This window comes from Polypterus senegalus, chromosome 18 (genome assembly GCF_016835505.1).
Source record: "Polypterus senegalus isolate Bchr_013 chromosome 18, ASM1683550v1, whole genome shotgun sequence".
In the NCBI taxonomy this organism is placed as follows: Eukaryota; Metazoa; Chordata; class Cladistia; order Polypteriformes; family Polypteridae; genus Polypterus; species Polypterus senegalus.
In genome coordinates, this window is record NC_053171.1 from 7335765 (window position 1) to 7352062 (window position 16298).

At 40.4% G+C, this 16298-nt stretch overlaps 1 protein-coding gene across 4 annotated transcripts in view; it reads left to right on the forward strand.

The window, feature by feature from the left end:
- LOC120518989 (neuronal PAS domain-containing protein 3) overlaps positions 1-16298 on the forward strand; it is a 716144-nt gene that overhangs the window by 200886 nt on the left and 498960 nt on the right. The window lies entirely within an intron of this gene.

The following is a 16298-nucleotide window of genomic DNA, read 5'->3' on the forward strand; positions in this document are numbered from 1 at the left end:
TTAAGAAGTGTGCATTTCTTCACAGTTCTTTCCTTTATTTTTAATATAGCACCCTTTGCCATTGAACGCCATTCTATGACCCTCTGCTGCTGTGTTGTGACAGTCTTGTGCTTTACAGTCTTAACCACAAGAAGGTGCCACTGCCTGACCATTTGAAAGATTTGTTGTGTGTCGGAGTCTTGGTGCCGCGGGTAGCCTGCCAGTTCCTTTAACCTGCAGGGCACTCGGGCTGTCTTCTGAGTAGTCGGACTGTGGGACACATTACACATGGCAGGACACAGAGTTCTTCAAAGGAAAGGAAAAGATGGGCAAAGGCGGGTAAACGGGATTCCAGTGGAGAGCCGCGTGTGGTCTGTGTTTTTGCGGACGTGAGGCGCATGTAATTGCTGGAAATGAATTCCCTCAGCTGCTGGCAGGCGGCATGTACTTGTTAATTATTCAGGTGGATGACAAATGCAGAGCAGAGGTTCTCGCAAAGACAAAGTTTGCCTGATGCGTGTTTAGTAACTGATAGGCTTGACATTCGCCGGTGTCTTATTCACAGCTAATCCTCAGACTCTGCTGGATGAGACGAGCGTGCCGAGTGTCAGCTTTTGTGCGAGAAGGAGAGGAAAAATAAAGAAATCTCTCAAATTGGAACAGGGCTGCTGAAGGGTTTATGCTGGCACATGCAACTTTGTCTTAACTCTTGTGTGAGTGTGCACAGGGGGAGCGTGGCACCTGCACCTGGGTACCTGGCATTTGCAATCTGGTCAGTTAAATGAAGAAGGGAAAACAGGTGACACTAAAAGGCCAAAGTAAAAGCCTCATTGTATCTGCATAGTGTTGTGCCTAACCTGATGAGTCAGCCATGCAAATCTCGGCAGCACCGGGCACAAGGCAGGGGATGAGTTTGAGAATATTGGAGACGACACTGTGTGATAGGCATGTACATAAATGTGAGAGGCACTACATGATAGGCGTATGAACATGAAAGGCACTTTATCATAGCTGTTTACATCAACATGAAAGACACTACAGTATATGATAGGTAGATTTTTTTGTTCTTTATTTCACCTTATACAATTTCTTATATTAGGAATTTTAGTTTTTGCATACCCCTTGAGGGTGCAGGGTCATCCACTGCACAGCACCCCTGGACCAATTGCAGGTTAAGGGCCTTGCTCAAGGGCTGAGCAGAGTAGGATGATTGGCAGACATAGGCATGAGAGGCACCTTATGGATACGTATTTGTATAGGCATGAAAGGCACTATATGATAGGCAGGTACATAGGTAGATAAACATGAAAGACATTGTGCAATAGATACCTGGATAGGCATAAAAGGCACTACTGTATACTGTATATAGACAGCTAGATTGACATAAAAGTCATTATAAGATAGGTAGATAGACATGAATGGCACTACATAACTAAAAATTAGATAATCCAGTAAGGAACTATACGATAGCTAGACAGACATGAAAGCCAGTATATGATTGCTAGATATAAATGAAAGGCACTATATAATTGATAGCTAGATAGACATAAATAGCTCTATATGATACCTAGATATATCTCAGACACTCTGTTATACTGTAGGTAGCTAGATAGGTATGAAGATTCATCCAGCCAGGCTGCTGAGTCCATGCAGCTCCCCCTAGTGGCCATCCGAGCCCCCAACCAGGCCGTGCAGGACTCCATCTCCCATGGAGCCCTGTGGGTGGTTGAGGAATCACCGTTAGCCAGGGAGGCTGCCACCAAGCATCCCGGGGGAGGTATTGGACTGCCCATGATGGCTCCCCCGGAATATAAGCAGCAGGGGTGTCCCTGCCGGGCATGGGACCCGGCTGTCCTTCACAATATATATATACACACACACACACACATACATATATATAAACATATATATATATACATATACATATATACATACATATCTACATATACACACACATATATATACACATACATATATACATACAGTATATACACATACATTCACATATATATGTATATATATACAGTGTATATATATATATATATATATATATATACATCCACAGATCTTTTATGACCAAAGAGAGTCAGGACCTCGGTTTTATGTCTCACACAATTTTCACAGCATAGTGTCCCTGTCACAGCACTTGAGTATTGGGGTCCACAGGGCAAGTGCCCCTGCTAGTTTCCTTTGTACCTCTTCCAGGCAGCAACCCAAGCTTTTTCTAGATGATCTCTCATCCAAGTCCTGGCTGGGCCCAAACATGCAAAGCTTCAGGTGGATGACCTGTTCTGAAGTGCAGGTGGAATGGCTGCTGACTGAGTTGAGTGTATAGATAGATATGAAAGCCACTGTACTGTATAATAGATAGAGGGGCACTATATCATAGATAAGGCACTTTGTAGTTGATAGGTAGATGAACATGAAAGTCACTATATGGATAAAGAGAGGTAAAAAAAGTGCTGCACTAAATATAGTAGATACTTTGTTGATATCAAGTTGAAATTGCTGTGTTGAACTGGCCGACTCACCAATCTACACACAGTACACTCAACACTGTAAGACAGACTGGAAATACGTTACTGCACACATTTACTAATAAAGTCTAGATGTTAATGCTACAGAAAAGCTCAGTCCAGAGCTTCTGCTGGTTGTGCTCCTGCTGGTTGTAGTGCCCCTGGTAGAATTGGCATTGACTCTACAGGATGACCAGATGTCACACAGAGGATGTCAGATGTTGTTCCCGACACCAGCTGAGACACCTGATCGATCAGTTTTCTATTTAATCATTAAATTAGTCCATCCATTTTCTTGTCCTTGCCTTATCCTTTTTTTCTGACAGTTGGTCAGTCCGTCATTCCATTAGTTGATCAGCCACACAGTTGATTGGTCACTTCATTTGATGTGTTTATCTTCTAAACATGTATTATTCATTTTGTTGAATTTGTCAGTCAGATTCTGTTGGTTATTGACCATTCAGTCTGGTAGTCCGCGAATCAGTCAAACTCTCTTCTCCTGTTCATTCACCATTCAGTAAATCAGTCAGTCCTATTTATTTATTGATTCATCATTCAGTTGTCCAATCAATTATTTGGTCAGTCAGTCAAGTACTCAGACCATCTGCCTACACAAATAGTCAGACAGTTAGTAAAACAGACTGTTTAGTCATCTGTCCATCCATCATTCAGTTAACTTGTCAGCCACTGGTCACACGTTAGGCAGTCATCATTTAGTTAGTCCAGTATTCATGTGGTTAGTTTGCTTTCTCCATCTGTATATCCACCATTTAGTCAATCCCATTTTTTTACCCATTTGTCATTCAGTTAGTCAATCAAAGATTTGGTCACTCAAGTGTATTCAGTCCATTGGTCATTCAGATAGTCAGTATATTATATTAGTGGTTCATTTTAGGGCATTTTCTTTCAAAAATCTCGATGTTGCAATGTGTTATAATATCATTAAGGTGGTGGTGGTGGAATTCTGGGCCGAACTGTCAAGTTGTGCTGTTGATGTGGAAGATGAAACATTGGAGCAACTTAGATATCCACTATTACTGGGGAGACCGACTGTTCTTTTCATGGCTGACAGATTTCTTATTTTCCTAATTAAGAGACTGTCGCGTTCTTGAGGACATCCAATGGCAACTAAGGGTAATGCATTTAAGACAAAATTCCAGAAGTGCTTCTTCAGACGGTCGTTGGAATGAATCATCAGCTTCAGAGTTGTGTTGTTAAAACAGAAAATCTGATCTTTAAAAAGTACCCGGAGATGAGAGTGGGACAAGTCAGCTTGTGGCTAACCAGATCAGCTGGAAGAACTGCCCTGTCTCCTCTCATTTGTCAACCTTCTAATGTTATTTTAAATAGTGTGGCCACTAGGGAGCGCTCCAGCTGCCCTAATGCCAGACTTTAGACAGGCTTGTACACAAGTGTAAAGCACCAAAAGGTTTTATTTGTGGGAAACTCTTCTCTGCAATTTTTTCCCACGCTGCAACCACCATACAGCACAGGGCACAGTAACAATGAAGCACTTTCTATCTTCTTCTCTCTGTCACTGCCTTCTCTGCTTCTCCAGCAAGCTTTGTCTTCCTCCTCTCAACTCTGGTTTGCCAAGCTATGACATCCAGCTCCTTTTATATTATCCCCAGAAGTACTTCCGGTGTTCCCAAGGCTTGGCGCCGGGAGCACTCTCGGGTAAGGCTGGAGCCCCACAATGTAGTGCTCTCCAGTCCCCAGAGCACCCCCTGGCAGCACCCACGGAACCCAACGGGGCTGAGCTGAGAAACTGTCAAGTCCTGTGATGCCCTGTTATAATCTGTGGCGATGTCATCTGTTTTCTCCCCTTGCCCTTCTACGCTGTCGGTGTCTCAGCCGGGTAAGGTTCCTGGGTGGTGCCCTTCACAAAGCCACGCTCTCAGCTGAAACTTGTAGGGTGAGACGTCCCATCTCGCGAAGGCTGTCCTTCACCAAGGGGGGGTGTTGTCACTGACCAATCCATGGCTTCATCCTGGAATATTTAAACAGCCTGATGACGGTGAGGAACTGTGCCCACTCCAACAATTTCCTGACTGGCTGCACTTACAGCAGGAGATATTGGGACAGCTAGTTTTTAGCTTGATGCACTAAGTGGTCTGCACACATTTGTCAGCCTTATTATGCACTACAATTTCTTAATTAGGTGGGCCAGGGTGGCCAGTCAGCTCCAGGTTGCCCCTGCTGCCTCGGCTTCCCATGTTTCAGGCTTCCTTCATCATTCATTTTTAGTTTGTGTAATTGCAGGTTAGGGATGTTCCCAGGCAGCAGAATGGCAGTGAGGGACAACTTAGAACCCTTTAAATGCTACCCACTACTTTAACAGTTACTGTAGATGGTGCAGGAGCACCTTGTATCCTCCAGAGGGAGCTCTAGCTATAAATGGCTAATACATGGCAAAGTTGACCCTGTTTGAGGACATTATTACATTATCTTTTTGGACTCGTGTTGGTTGTTCAGTCATTAAAGTGCCTAGTTATTAACCATCTTGTGATGATCTTGATGTTGTAATGGAAAGTGAGTCATTAAATGTTAGATGATGCAAGAGCACCTTGGAGCCTCCAAAGGGAGCCCAATCCATAAGGCCCTAAGCCTTCTGTGTGGCATATTTGGCCCAGCAGGTGGTTCCTGTGGTTGCACACCCTCTCTGAGACGTCTGGTGAAGGATGGGTGCTGGCAAAGGGTTCAAGTTGCCATAGGTAGTGTGGTCTGACTGGAAGGAGAGGGCACTGAGCACTCCATGTTTAGTTAGGCTTTATTGTTTTTCTATATTGTTGCCTTCCCTTTTGCAGTAAACTTCATTTGTTTTGTTGATACTTTTGTCCTCTTTGGTTCTTATTTGGGTTCAGGCCACACCCCCGGCTTCCTTCTGTATAGTGCCTTTCCACGAACAGCAGCATCTTCTTTATCTTTTTATTTCTTTTTCTAGACCCGACTGTGGACGCTCTGTGGATTAGTCTTTTCATGCTGTGCCTTTTTCTCCCCTTCTTCATTGTGCTGTAACTGCTTAACAATGCAATGGGAGCGCAGAACTAGAAAGAAGCTGAGATTTAACCTTCCTGTCAGCAAACACCTTGGTGTTAATTTGACACTGTTTGTGCGACCTTTGTTCAGTGCATTTGTGATTTTTCTGTTTTTTTTTCCTCTCCCATAAATCTGCCTATACACCAGGACTTTTATCAAGTAAAGCCCTAGTATTACCTTGTGACAGCTCTTTACTCTTATGAAAGCTTTTATTCTAAGTGGAGGCCCCCTTCGTCTCACAAATAACAGGCCGCCTCCAGCATCCACCTCAGTGACCAATGGAATGGCATTCATTTATTCTAGCCAGCTTTTTTTTTTTTCTCTTCTCTTTTTTGATTCGCTGCTTGTTTTACCAGTAAGCGTAGATGGAAGCACTTTGCGTTATCTAAATGGACTCGCTGCTTAGTGAAAATACCTGTAAATGCCACTCGCCTGGGAACAACTGCTGTTGACACAGATAAAAACGCCTCTAAATCAGCAGCCATTCGCCCCCTTGAAGTCGGCCGAAACTTACAATAAACATGTCAGCTTCTGTTTCTTGTGCTTGATGTGGTTGCGTGTTAAGAGGTTCCTACACGGCAGTGGCAATTGTGGCGGCAACGGCAGCAAACTGATTAATCAGCAGCTCACGGGCCTCAAAGTGACTGCTTAGCTTGCCTTTAATTGCCAATCCACCTCAAGGAGAGCATCGTGGCACATGAAAGCTGCTGGATTTGGGCTCAGATAGATAGACAGATAGGAAAGACACTGTATGAGAGGCAAGTAGTATGCAAGGCACCAAGTGGTAGTGGTAAGAAACACACAAAATAAGAGGCAGATGGATAGGCAAATGTGAAATGTGCTATATGGTAGATGGATATTAGAGACACTGTATATTAGAAGGATAAATAAATATAGGAAATTTGCTATATGATAGACATAACAGATGGGTAGACATCTATACTATAAACATAAAGGCACCACATAATAGATAGGTAGATAAATGTGAAATGAGCTATATGGTAGGCATGAAAGGCACTATATAATAGATAAAGGTGAAATGTGCTATATGATAGTTAGGATAGATGCTCTCCATTGCTATATAGTAAGCTTAGTCAAGCAAAGGGTCTGCCAGTGACAGCACAAATGGTATAGCAACAACATATTGACTGTGCCATCCTATCCCACTTGGGCCCTCCTCTGGTATACATTATCGAGTTCCAGTTGTACCCAAAATTTGCATTGCACAGTATGTGCCCATTTGGACGCAATGTACAGTTATTCACAACAGTTTTTCCTTGTAACCCATGAGACTTCCATCAAATGGAAGTGTCATGATTGGGAAACATACACCTTCTGCATATTTTTCATGATCACCTGATGAACATCCCACAGTTTGTACAGTTTCGGTGCTGGGTGATTAGCTTCATCATAGTCATTGCTATTACTGAAATGCAGGTGTTTAGTAAGGATTATAGAACAACACTCACTCATAGCTTGGCAGAAAATGGGCGACCGCAACAACTAGTTTGTGGACCCGTACCATCTCTGCACAAGTTTACCCACAATGCCTTGCAGTAGCAGGAGACTTATACAAACAAATGATTTACTGTGACTTTTCTGACACAATGAGGGGGTACAGCAGTAGGCCTCAAACATCAACATTTCTGAAACTTGGCAGGTTGGAATTTTTGTACAGCTGTCAATTTCACTGTCCGTGTCAATGTACGTTGACCAACTCACATTGCTCGATTCGTGTAATGGCTCAATTTGATGTAAAACTGACTTTACAGCTTTTCTTTTGCCATTGTTTCTTTTTTGAAGGCTCTGCCCCACTCATGAATATTGGTGAGTTACAATAAAGTGGCAGAATGCATATAAATATTAATTCTTTTTTGCATTATGGTGTTATTTTATCCATCAAGTGGCATTAAAATATTGTTCCGAAAGTTATTTAGGCTTATCACTATAAAGCAGATTGATTACATGTCACCCGAGTCTGACTCGGAATTTACCCTAATTTAAATAGAATTTTGAGCCCAAGTCATGCTGAGGGTTAATACCAAGAAGGTTAAATGAGCAAACGCTGCTGGACTTTGTGTACAACTTCTGTGGCTTGTACTGCATGGCTTTGGCTGCTCGAACTAGAAGTGTCAATGTAGCACTTCTGAATAAACCTCATTACTGTTTTCTCATCAGTAACTTTATCAGAAACAAACTGCATTAAACAACAATACATAACGAGAGAGATTAAATCCCATTCAGAAAGCATTTTCTTTTACTTCAGCCTATTTAAATATAAAAACAAAATAATCTTTTAACATCAAATTCAGTTATTTTTGCTTACCTGCATTGTCCCTCATTTGTTTCCTTTTAACATTTCAGTCCACTTATTACTTCTGTTATTATTCACACATGTTGCTTATTCATTTTAAAATGTCATCAATAACCTAAATAATTTATAATACATCCCAATAAATTAACCGTAAACCTTAATTTTCTTTCAGAATCAAAAACTTTACAGATGTGTTGTGTGCTTAAGGATGTGGACTTTGCGTTCTTCTTTTCACTTGTTGCTTCTGCTGGAACAGACTACACTTTTAAATGTTGATTTTATACAGACCTTCAACATGAATAGTTGTACAAAACTTCCAAAAACTTCACAACAATATTACTGAGAGCATAATGTACAAGCAATATAAAAGTTTGAACTGTCCTCTCATTCTTTTTGCCTGAAAGGGAGACACTGAAAATCGATGTGTGCCTGTTTTCTTATTACTTTATGCTGAAGGGGGCACACGACAATGATGGACGCAAATTGTTTAAGGGTTAGGGCTCACACTGTTAGGACTGTGGCGTATGCATGGTGTCATCAGCGTGTTTCGTTTTGTAGGTAGGTGCATGAGCAAGTACCGCTGGTCTCAGTCTGATTCACTTATGTATGGAGTGCTTGTTCCCAGCGAACGAAAACTCATTCACAGATGGTTTTCTCAATCATCATACAATTACAATACGGTAGCAACACACCAATAGTGAGTATGTGCATAGTAAAGTGTAGCAATTCGTTTTTGTACAATTCATTAACAGAATTGTTTTAAATAGAGTATATAAACATAAAATTATCTCCCCCTATACATTCAACTAATTAAATCACTGTGACACAAAAGTGAACCTTATGAAAATATGTTAGTTTCTAACGATCATTTGTCATCAACTTTACATTACTCATATGGACTCCCATCACAGATGTCTTACAACTCTTTGACTATACCCGGCTGATACTGTTCACTGGTTCTTATTTATATATATATAAATATATATTTATAATAATATTTATATATTTATATTTATTTATATATATAAAAATATGCTAGCTGTCCCCCGTGGCTCCACCCATGTACTGGTGAAACAGGACAGTGAGAAGGGCTCTGCCCGGCTCCCTACTCCTGACGTCACTCTTCCCCATCCCCTTGGCCTTAGTCTCAGATTAGCGTGAATGTATAACTCCTGCAGGCAAACTATGATTCTTAGTGCAATGAAAGCTGTCACTAAAGCAACCAGAATGTTCAAGTTAATTATTGAAAAAATACGCAATCTAAATCAGTGAAGTAGTTCTCTCGTGAAAAGCAGACAGACAGACAGATGTTGGATTTTACATTTAAAGAGGTATATAATTTTTATTGAATGCTTTCCTCATTCAAAGAATACTCTATCTATCTATCTATCTATCTATCTATCTATCTATCTATCTATCTATCTATCTATCTATCTATCTATCTATCTATCTATCTATCTATCTATAAAATATGTATGTATGTCTATATATGTATGTAGAATGACCTGCAGTGAGTGTCACAGCCGCACAACCACAAAGACTCAAGTCCCGGGTTCAATTGCAAGATTTTTAATACAATTAACTACTTCACTAGTTGCACAAGCACAGCCCAATATAACACAATTCTCTTTATTCCTCCTCTACATATCCAGACTCCTTTTATCTAAGACCCAGAAGTACTTCCAGTGCTGGGAATTACTTTCGTGTCAGGCAGAAGTAATATGAAGTAGTAGTTGTAGCTCCCTTCTGCGCCCTCCAGTGGCACCTCTGAAACCCAACAGGGCTGCTCCCCAGGAGTCCAGTTCCCAGCATGCCTTGTGAGTATCCATATAGGTAGCACAGTCTAGGGATGCTGCCATCTAGTATGTTGGGGAAGAAAGTATTCAAAATCTGATGTCTTCCCGAGTTCTTCCATTGCACTGGCCAGTCCCTGTTCCATCTTGGCCAGGATTCCAGACCATGCATGCTGTCTATTGCTATATATTTGTGCATTTAAATTATTTTTTTATTCATAAAACATATCAAGTCTAAAGATATTATGATTTTTTAATATGCAAAACAAAGAAAAAAATGTCAGAGTATCAAATATTTTAAATAAATCTGAAAAGTGTTTAACAAAGCAGTTGCCTAATTTGATGTTTTGTTAAGGTCACAGACTTATTAATTGAGTTGTATGATTTAATAAATCAATAAATACAAGTGACAGGAATGTTGGTGTCCCCCTCTCAATTTTTGTTTATTTGAGTCTCGTGCCTTTCTGCAGACTACATAGTACATCCTAAAACCAAACCGATATTGTTGGTCAGGGAATTTGTTCTGCATAATAAGACTGAAAAGCCACCAAGTTGGATTGTAAAGTTGACTCATTTTATTTTAATTATGCATGTTCTGTTAGTCACTTCCATTTCAATATATTGTAACAAAAACCAAGATGGAGAGACTGAAGCACACACTGACTAACGGTCAAACCCAAGAACAGGCACATTTATTTAACCATAAATGATCGTACCCCATGCTTTCAGAAATCGCAACTTCCCGTTGCTGTGGCCACAGAGAATGATCCATAAAGTAACAAAGACCACCTGGAAACCAGCCATGACTATTCTTGCATTGCTCCTTCTCCATGTTAAAATGTTTACTGTCAAAATAAATAAAAGTATTGTGAAATGTGACAATAAATAAATAACAAAATGAATTTGAATATATATTTAATTAATACATTTTTAATTTATTTTTAAATATATTTAATAATATATTTTTGTTGCTTATTTTTATGCATTTTTTTCTTATTTTTTAACCTTTTTTTTGCAAAATGCATTAAATGAAATGAATGCTGTCACTTTCAGTCGTAAAAGCTGAGAGGGCAGATTCTGGGGAGTCCTATTTTTGGGTTGGTGAATCGTTTGTAGAATGGACGTGAACTTTTTCTCATTAAGCACCATTGTTTATACTGTATCTGACACCAGATGCCAACTCCAAATTGTGAATTCAGATTTTCTTGAATTAAAATAGCTGCTTCGTCCACATTAATTTCCGGACAACTTCTTATTGTCCTCGTGTCCAACACACAGTTACAACTTTTAACAATCAAGTAAAGCACTTACAGTCATCCACTCTGTGCACAATTCACCCATCAGAAAACAGCATTTGCTAGAGCTCACCGTCTCAAGTGTGACGACTGAAAGTGTCAGTTTTCATTTCAGGGTTTCATTTCATGTTGTGTGAGGTGAAATGAAGAAATAATTAAATAAAACTGCAAATGCTAGAATCAAGTTAAGATAAAGAGTTGGGGCACCAATGGTGAATCCCATATACGTACGTGAAAGAAGATGTTTGCAAAGTCCAAGTCAGCAGAGCCAAAAGTGATGTCACCGATTCCTTACACTGATGAGCCTCAGTCCTGGTGGCTAAGAGACAGGAGAAGGCAGTAAGTGACGGTGCCAACCCATGGCCTGGGGTGGAATTACCAACACCGAACTTGTGTCCCATTCACATGTGTGTGAAAGGACGTGAAGAAATATGCAAGAAAAATATATATTTTGTAACACATTTAATTATTTATACCCACAGTTTGCATTATTTATTGTCACATTTCACAATAGTTTTATTTGTGTATTTATTTATTTAATTTTATCTGAAATATTCCTTCATAGTTCACTATCCCTGATTGTCTCCCTCTGTTGTATGCTAAGTCTCTTTCTGCAATTCACTGAGGACCACTTATCATCTGTAAGGCTTCTGTTTATTTTCTGCTCTGAAACTGCATTCTCGAACCTTGTTGAGCTTGTAGGATGTTGCATGAATATTCCAGTAGTTTATGAAATTCTCCCCTCTTTGTCCAGATAATGGAGTGCTGTCATTTAAAGTGTTCAGCCCCAGCCCTCTGTAGGTCCATCTGTTCATTGCATCACTATAATATATAATTATTGTATATTTGGGTACCACCTGAGGGGGACCCCAGAGAGTTAGAATCAAAGAAATGGATTCAGGCAGTGCAAAAGAACAACTCCAGTCACTAACACACAGTGTGAAATTCTCAAACCAGAAGGGTCCTGCTGCAGGGGTCTACTGAACAGCCCATCAGAACGAACATTTACGTCACATGATTTAGAGCACAAACTACATCTAGAAGTTACAGCGTTGTGGTGGTATGCGTTTATGTCATGTAAATTGAACTTTGTAAAAGTACACGGAAGGACAGAAGAAATAATTAAGAGATATGCAGTGAAGTGTCTTTTCAAAGTGTGTAAAACTCACGATTTTAGTTCACCAAAACCTCAACTACTGTACTTTTTTAGGTATTATTTTTAATGAAATGACAGCTTTTTAAATGTTTACCATCTTACAACAATAACATTATACATACAGTTTTTTAAAAAAACATGCAAGTAATACATTAAAAGCAGTACAGCACAATACAGAGAAACTAAAGAGTACAAAAAGGAAAGTAATAACATTCTCACCTAGCACTGAAATCGTGAAGTAACAGATTGGAAGGCTTTAACCAACTTAAGGGCTTTGTGACTCTTTATTAACTCAAGAATCTTAATAATAGGAAAAGTCCGAAATGAAAAGGTTAAATAATGGGCTACATCTGAAACATTTACATTTATGAAGGAAAGATTTACCAAATAATATTAAAAAGTTAATCAGAAATAAAGTAGCATAATTAACAGATTTGTTCTCAGAAAAGAAAATAATATCCTTTAATTCAAAAAAGATTAAATAACTTTCTTCATTTTCCATGTTATCTTTTCTTTCCATAGGGTCCTAACAAAGGCAGCTAAACGTTATTGCAGGTGTGCATTTGATTGGCTCGTCGACAGAACCGAGGGCCAGCATGAACTATCGATCTCCTCTCATAGATTCAGCGTAAAGATGTAAAAGCCAGTCAGAAAATGCTTTACAATACCAGGCTTCCAGCAATTTTTGAAAAAATTAAACTGATTTTAGCTTTTTTAATTCACAATGGCTGAAGTATGAAAAGCATAAATTATTATGTAAACATTTCATAAATTATTTAAACATCTAAATAGATTACAACTATTTTACATAAATTCCAGCCCTGTAATACTAATGTGCAATTAAAAAAAATGATGAATAATGGACACTCACCCTCAAGCCCCACCACTGAACTGGACTGTTCAGGTTGCACAAGTGCACACACAGCCAAAGGTGCAGAGGACACTGCAGGGCCAACTGGTCCACCCCTTAGGTCCCAAATAAGGGTCTGTCAACTTCAAGTCTAGTTGTGCTAGGGCCAAAAGAGCAGGAAGCAGGCAGCAGGCTGGCCACATCAAGACATCTTTCACGGACTACAAAAATGGAAGAAGACACGACATGTAGCATATGATGGAAAACTAGACAAAAATTGCTGAGGTAAACAAGGCTGAGGGTTCTTATAAACATTTTAATAAGAAGTGTAATGACTGAGGTAAACTTATGACTTCACACCACATTAGGTGGGCTTTGTCATACAGGCCTTTAATTCACTCTTCTTAATGATTGTTTCTGGTACAGCATGGGTTAACAGATTGAAATAGTGTATGCTCTGCTTTTACAAGATGCTCTATAAAATACTGAACCATCTTTTTTTTGTTTTCTTTTAAACGTCATCATCTTCTGATATCCGACCCAGGAGGTCTTAAGTCTCCTCAGGATTCTCATGAGGACTTCAGTTCAAGTTCACAGCCATATGCACACAGCACAGTGAGATTCCTACCTCCATTCTCCCACCCCTCCAGTTCAGTACATTCAGAAAGTGTTCAGACCCTTCACTCTCATCACATTTTTGTTATGTTGCAGGCTTGCGCTAAAATCATTTAAATTTTATTTTTTCTCCCCACATCAAGAAACACTCAAAAACACAGAATGACAAAAAAAGAGAAAATTAGAAATTTTTTTAAAAGTTACTAAAATAAAAAAACTGATCTTTCACATTGACACAAGTGTGTCAACTCTTTACTCAGAACTTAGTTGATTCTAGCTGGGAGTCTTATTGGGTCTGACATGACAAGCTTTGCACTCCTGAATTTGGGGATTTTCCATCGTTCTTCTCTGCAGAGTCTCTCAAGCTCGGTCATGCTGGATGGAGGCCATAGGTGGACAGCTACAGTATGTTCACGTCTCTCCAGAGATGTTCGTTCGAGTTCGCGTCTGGGCTCTGGCTGAGCATCTCAAGAACATTCAGAGTCGTCTGTATGCCAATCCTGTGTTGTTGTTACCTTGTGAACCTCTGGCCCTGTCTGAGGTGTAGAGCACTCTAAGCCGGATTTCATTAAGAATATCTTGGTACTTCATTCAGCTTTTTCGCTCAACCCTTTCTAGTCTCCCAGTCCTTGATGCAGCCACCACTATGCTTCTGTATGATATTGCATACAGTAGGTAATGAGTGGTGCCCAATTTCCTCTAGACATTACACTAATTTTGGTTTCCTCAGACCAGAGAGTCTTGTTTCTCACAGTTTGAGAGTCCTTTAGATGCCATATTTGCAAATTCCACATGGTTTTCCATGTGTCTTTTACCGAGAAGGTGCTACTGTTTGTCATAAAGCCAAGATCAGTGGAATATTGGAGTGATTGTTGTCCTCCTAAAAGTTTCTTCAATCTTCACACAGGATTTGTGGAACTCAGCCAGAGTGACCGTCAGCCTCTTGGTCACCTCTCTTACCAAGGCCCTTCTCTCCCGATTGCTCAGCTTTAGGAAGAGTCATGGTTGTTTCAGACTTCTTCATTTAAGAATGGTGGATGCCATGGTGCTCTTGGGAGCTTTCAGTGCTGCAGAAATGTTTTTGTATCTTTCCCCAGTTCTGTGCCTTGACACAACTCTGTCTTTAAGCTGTGTAGGCAATTCCTTCAACCTCATTGCTAGGTTTTTGCCCAAATATGGAATCTTCTGTAGACTGGTATGTGACTTTACTAATCATGTCCAGTCAATTGAATTAACTACAGGTGGATCCAAACATCTCAATGATGACCAATAGAATGGGGTGCATCTGAAGGCCCATTTATACTTGACGCCTGTGCATTGCAGCAAGATTTTGCTAGGATGCACATAAATGTCACTGTCACTCTTGGCCCATGGACTTTCGCATAGACAACCATGTGCTTCCAGAATTTTGCAACCACGTGTCCCTGAATGTGTCAAATGCTTATGTGCTAGATAAGAAAACATTGGAGTCATTGGAGGAACACTTGTCACTACCCACACCTACACAATCCAACATTAAAAGCACCCAGCATTAGCCAAATGTCTACAGGTTGATGGAGAGCAATCACCCAGACTCTGGGCAAAGATGAAAGTTTGTAAGGGCAGAAATGGGAATATCTGCGAGATTGAGATGTAAAGGCAGAGAAAAGACTTTGGGGAGGGGGGAGCTGGGGGATTCTGCAACCGCGCAGTGTCACACACCAAATCCTTGAGCTATTAACTGACCAGGGTGTGCATCCTCTGTGCATGACTGCAGCTGCCTGCGCCAGAGAATAAGTGGGCCTGGAGTGTGACATACATAGACTGTGAATACTTGAGTCAATGTGATTGATTTTACAGTTTTTAATTTTGAAAAATTCCTAAAATCTTGCATTCACTTTGTCATTCTGGGCTACTGGGTCTAGTTTGATGATTAAAAAAATGAATTTACATAATTTTTAATTGAGGCGGAAACATAAATTATGAAAAAAGTGAAGGGGTCTCAATACTTTGTGAGTACACTGTAATATATCAAGCATTCCATGATCCCCCACCCCACCCCAGGTCTCTCATGGCTTGTCATACCACATTGTATTGCCCCCCACCACATGTATTGCACCCTGACATGTGATGCCACAGTAAGGTGGCACATGAGCCCTTGCCGACACTCGCTTCATTCCCAATGTAAAGCCCCTCCCTCACCCCCTCCATTTTATGATCTGTTTTCAGAAACACTCGTAAATCCGAGCCGAGCATTTGAAAAATTGAATACGGTATCAGTTGTGACAGAGCCCCTTTTTGAGGGTCACTAAAATTTCAATAATTCACTCCAAAGTTAAAGTCAATTTCAACCTCGCAATGTAATCTGCAGAGCTGCTCTGCCACATCCAACACGGCGGGCAAACACTGAAGGGATGTGACACAGAGGAATTGAAATGGTATTTGTTATATCAGTCAGCAAAGAGTTTGGAGAGCATTTTATCTGACAGAATCTGTTCAACGTAGCCTCCAAAGTTGTGGCATTTTGTGCTCGGGGAAGCCGGAGAAGCACACAAGGTTGCCTGCTGCCATCGTGATGGGTGAGGAGAACAACAGCGCATGGCAGGCGAGGAGGGAATGCAATCCTTGTATTGATATTAATCTCTGAAAGGGCAGGCATGTACAGGTGACACCAGGGCACATGCATTGGTTTATTTCTGTCTTTATTTGTGGCTCTTGGGCTGCTCTCTGTCTCTCTGTGTCTGTCTGTGTGTGCGTGCGCG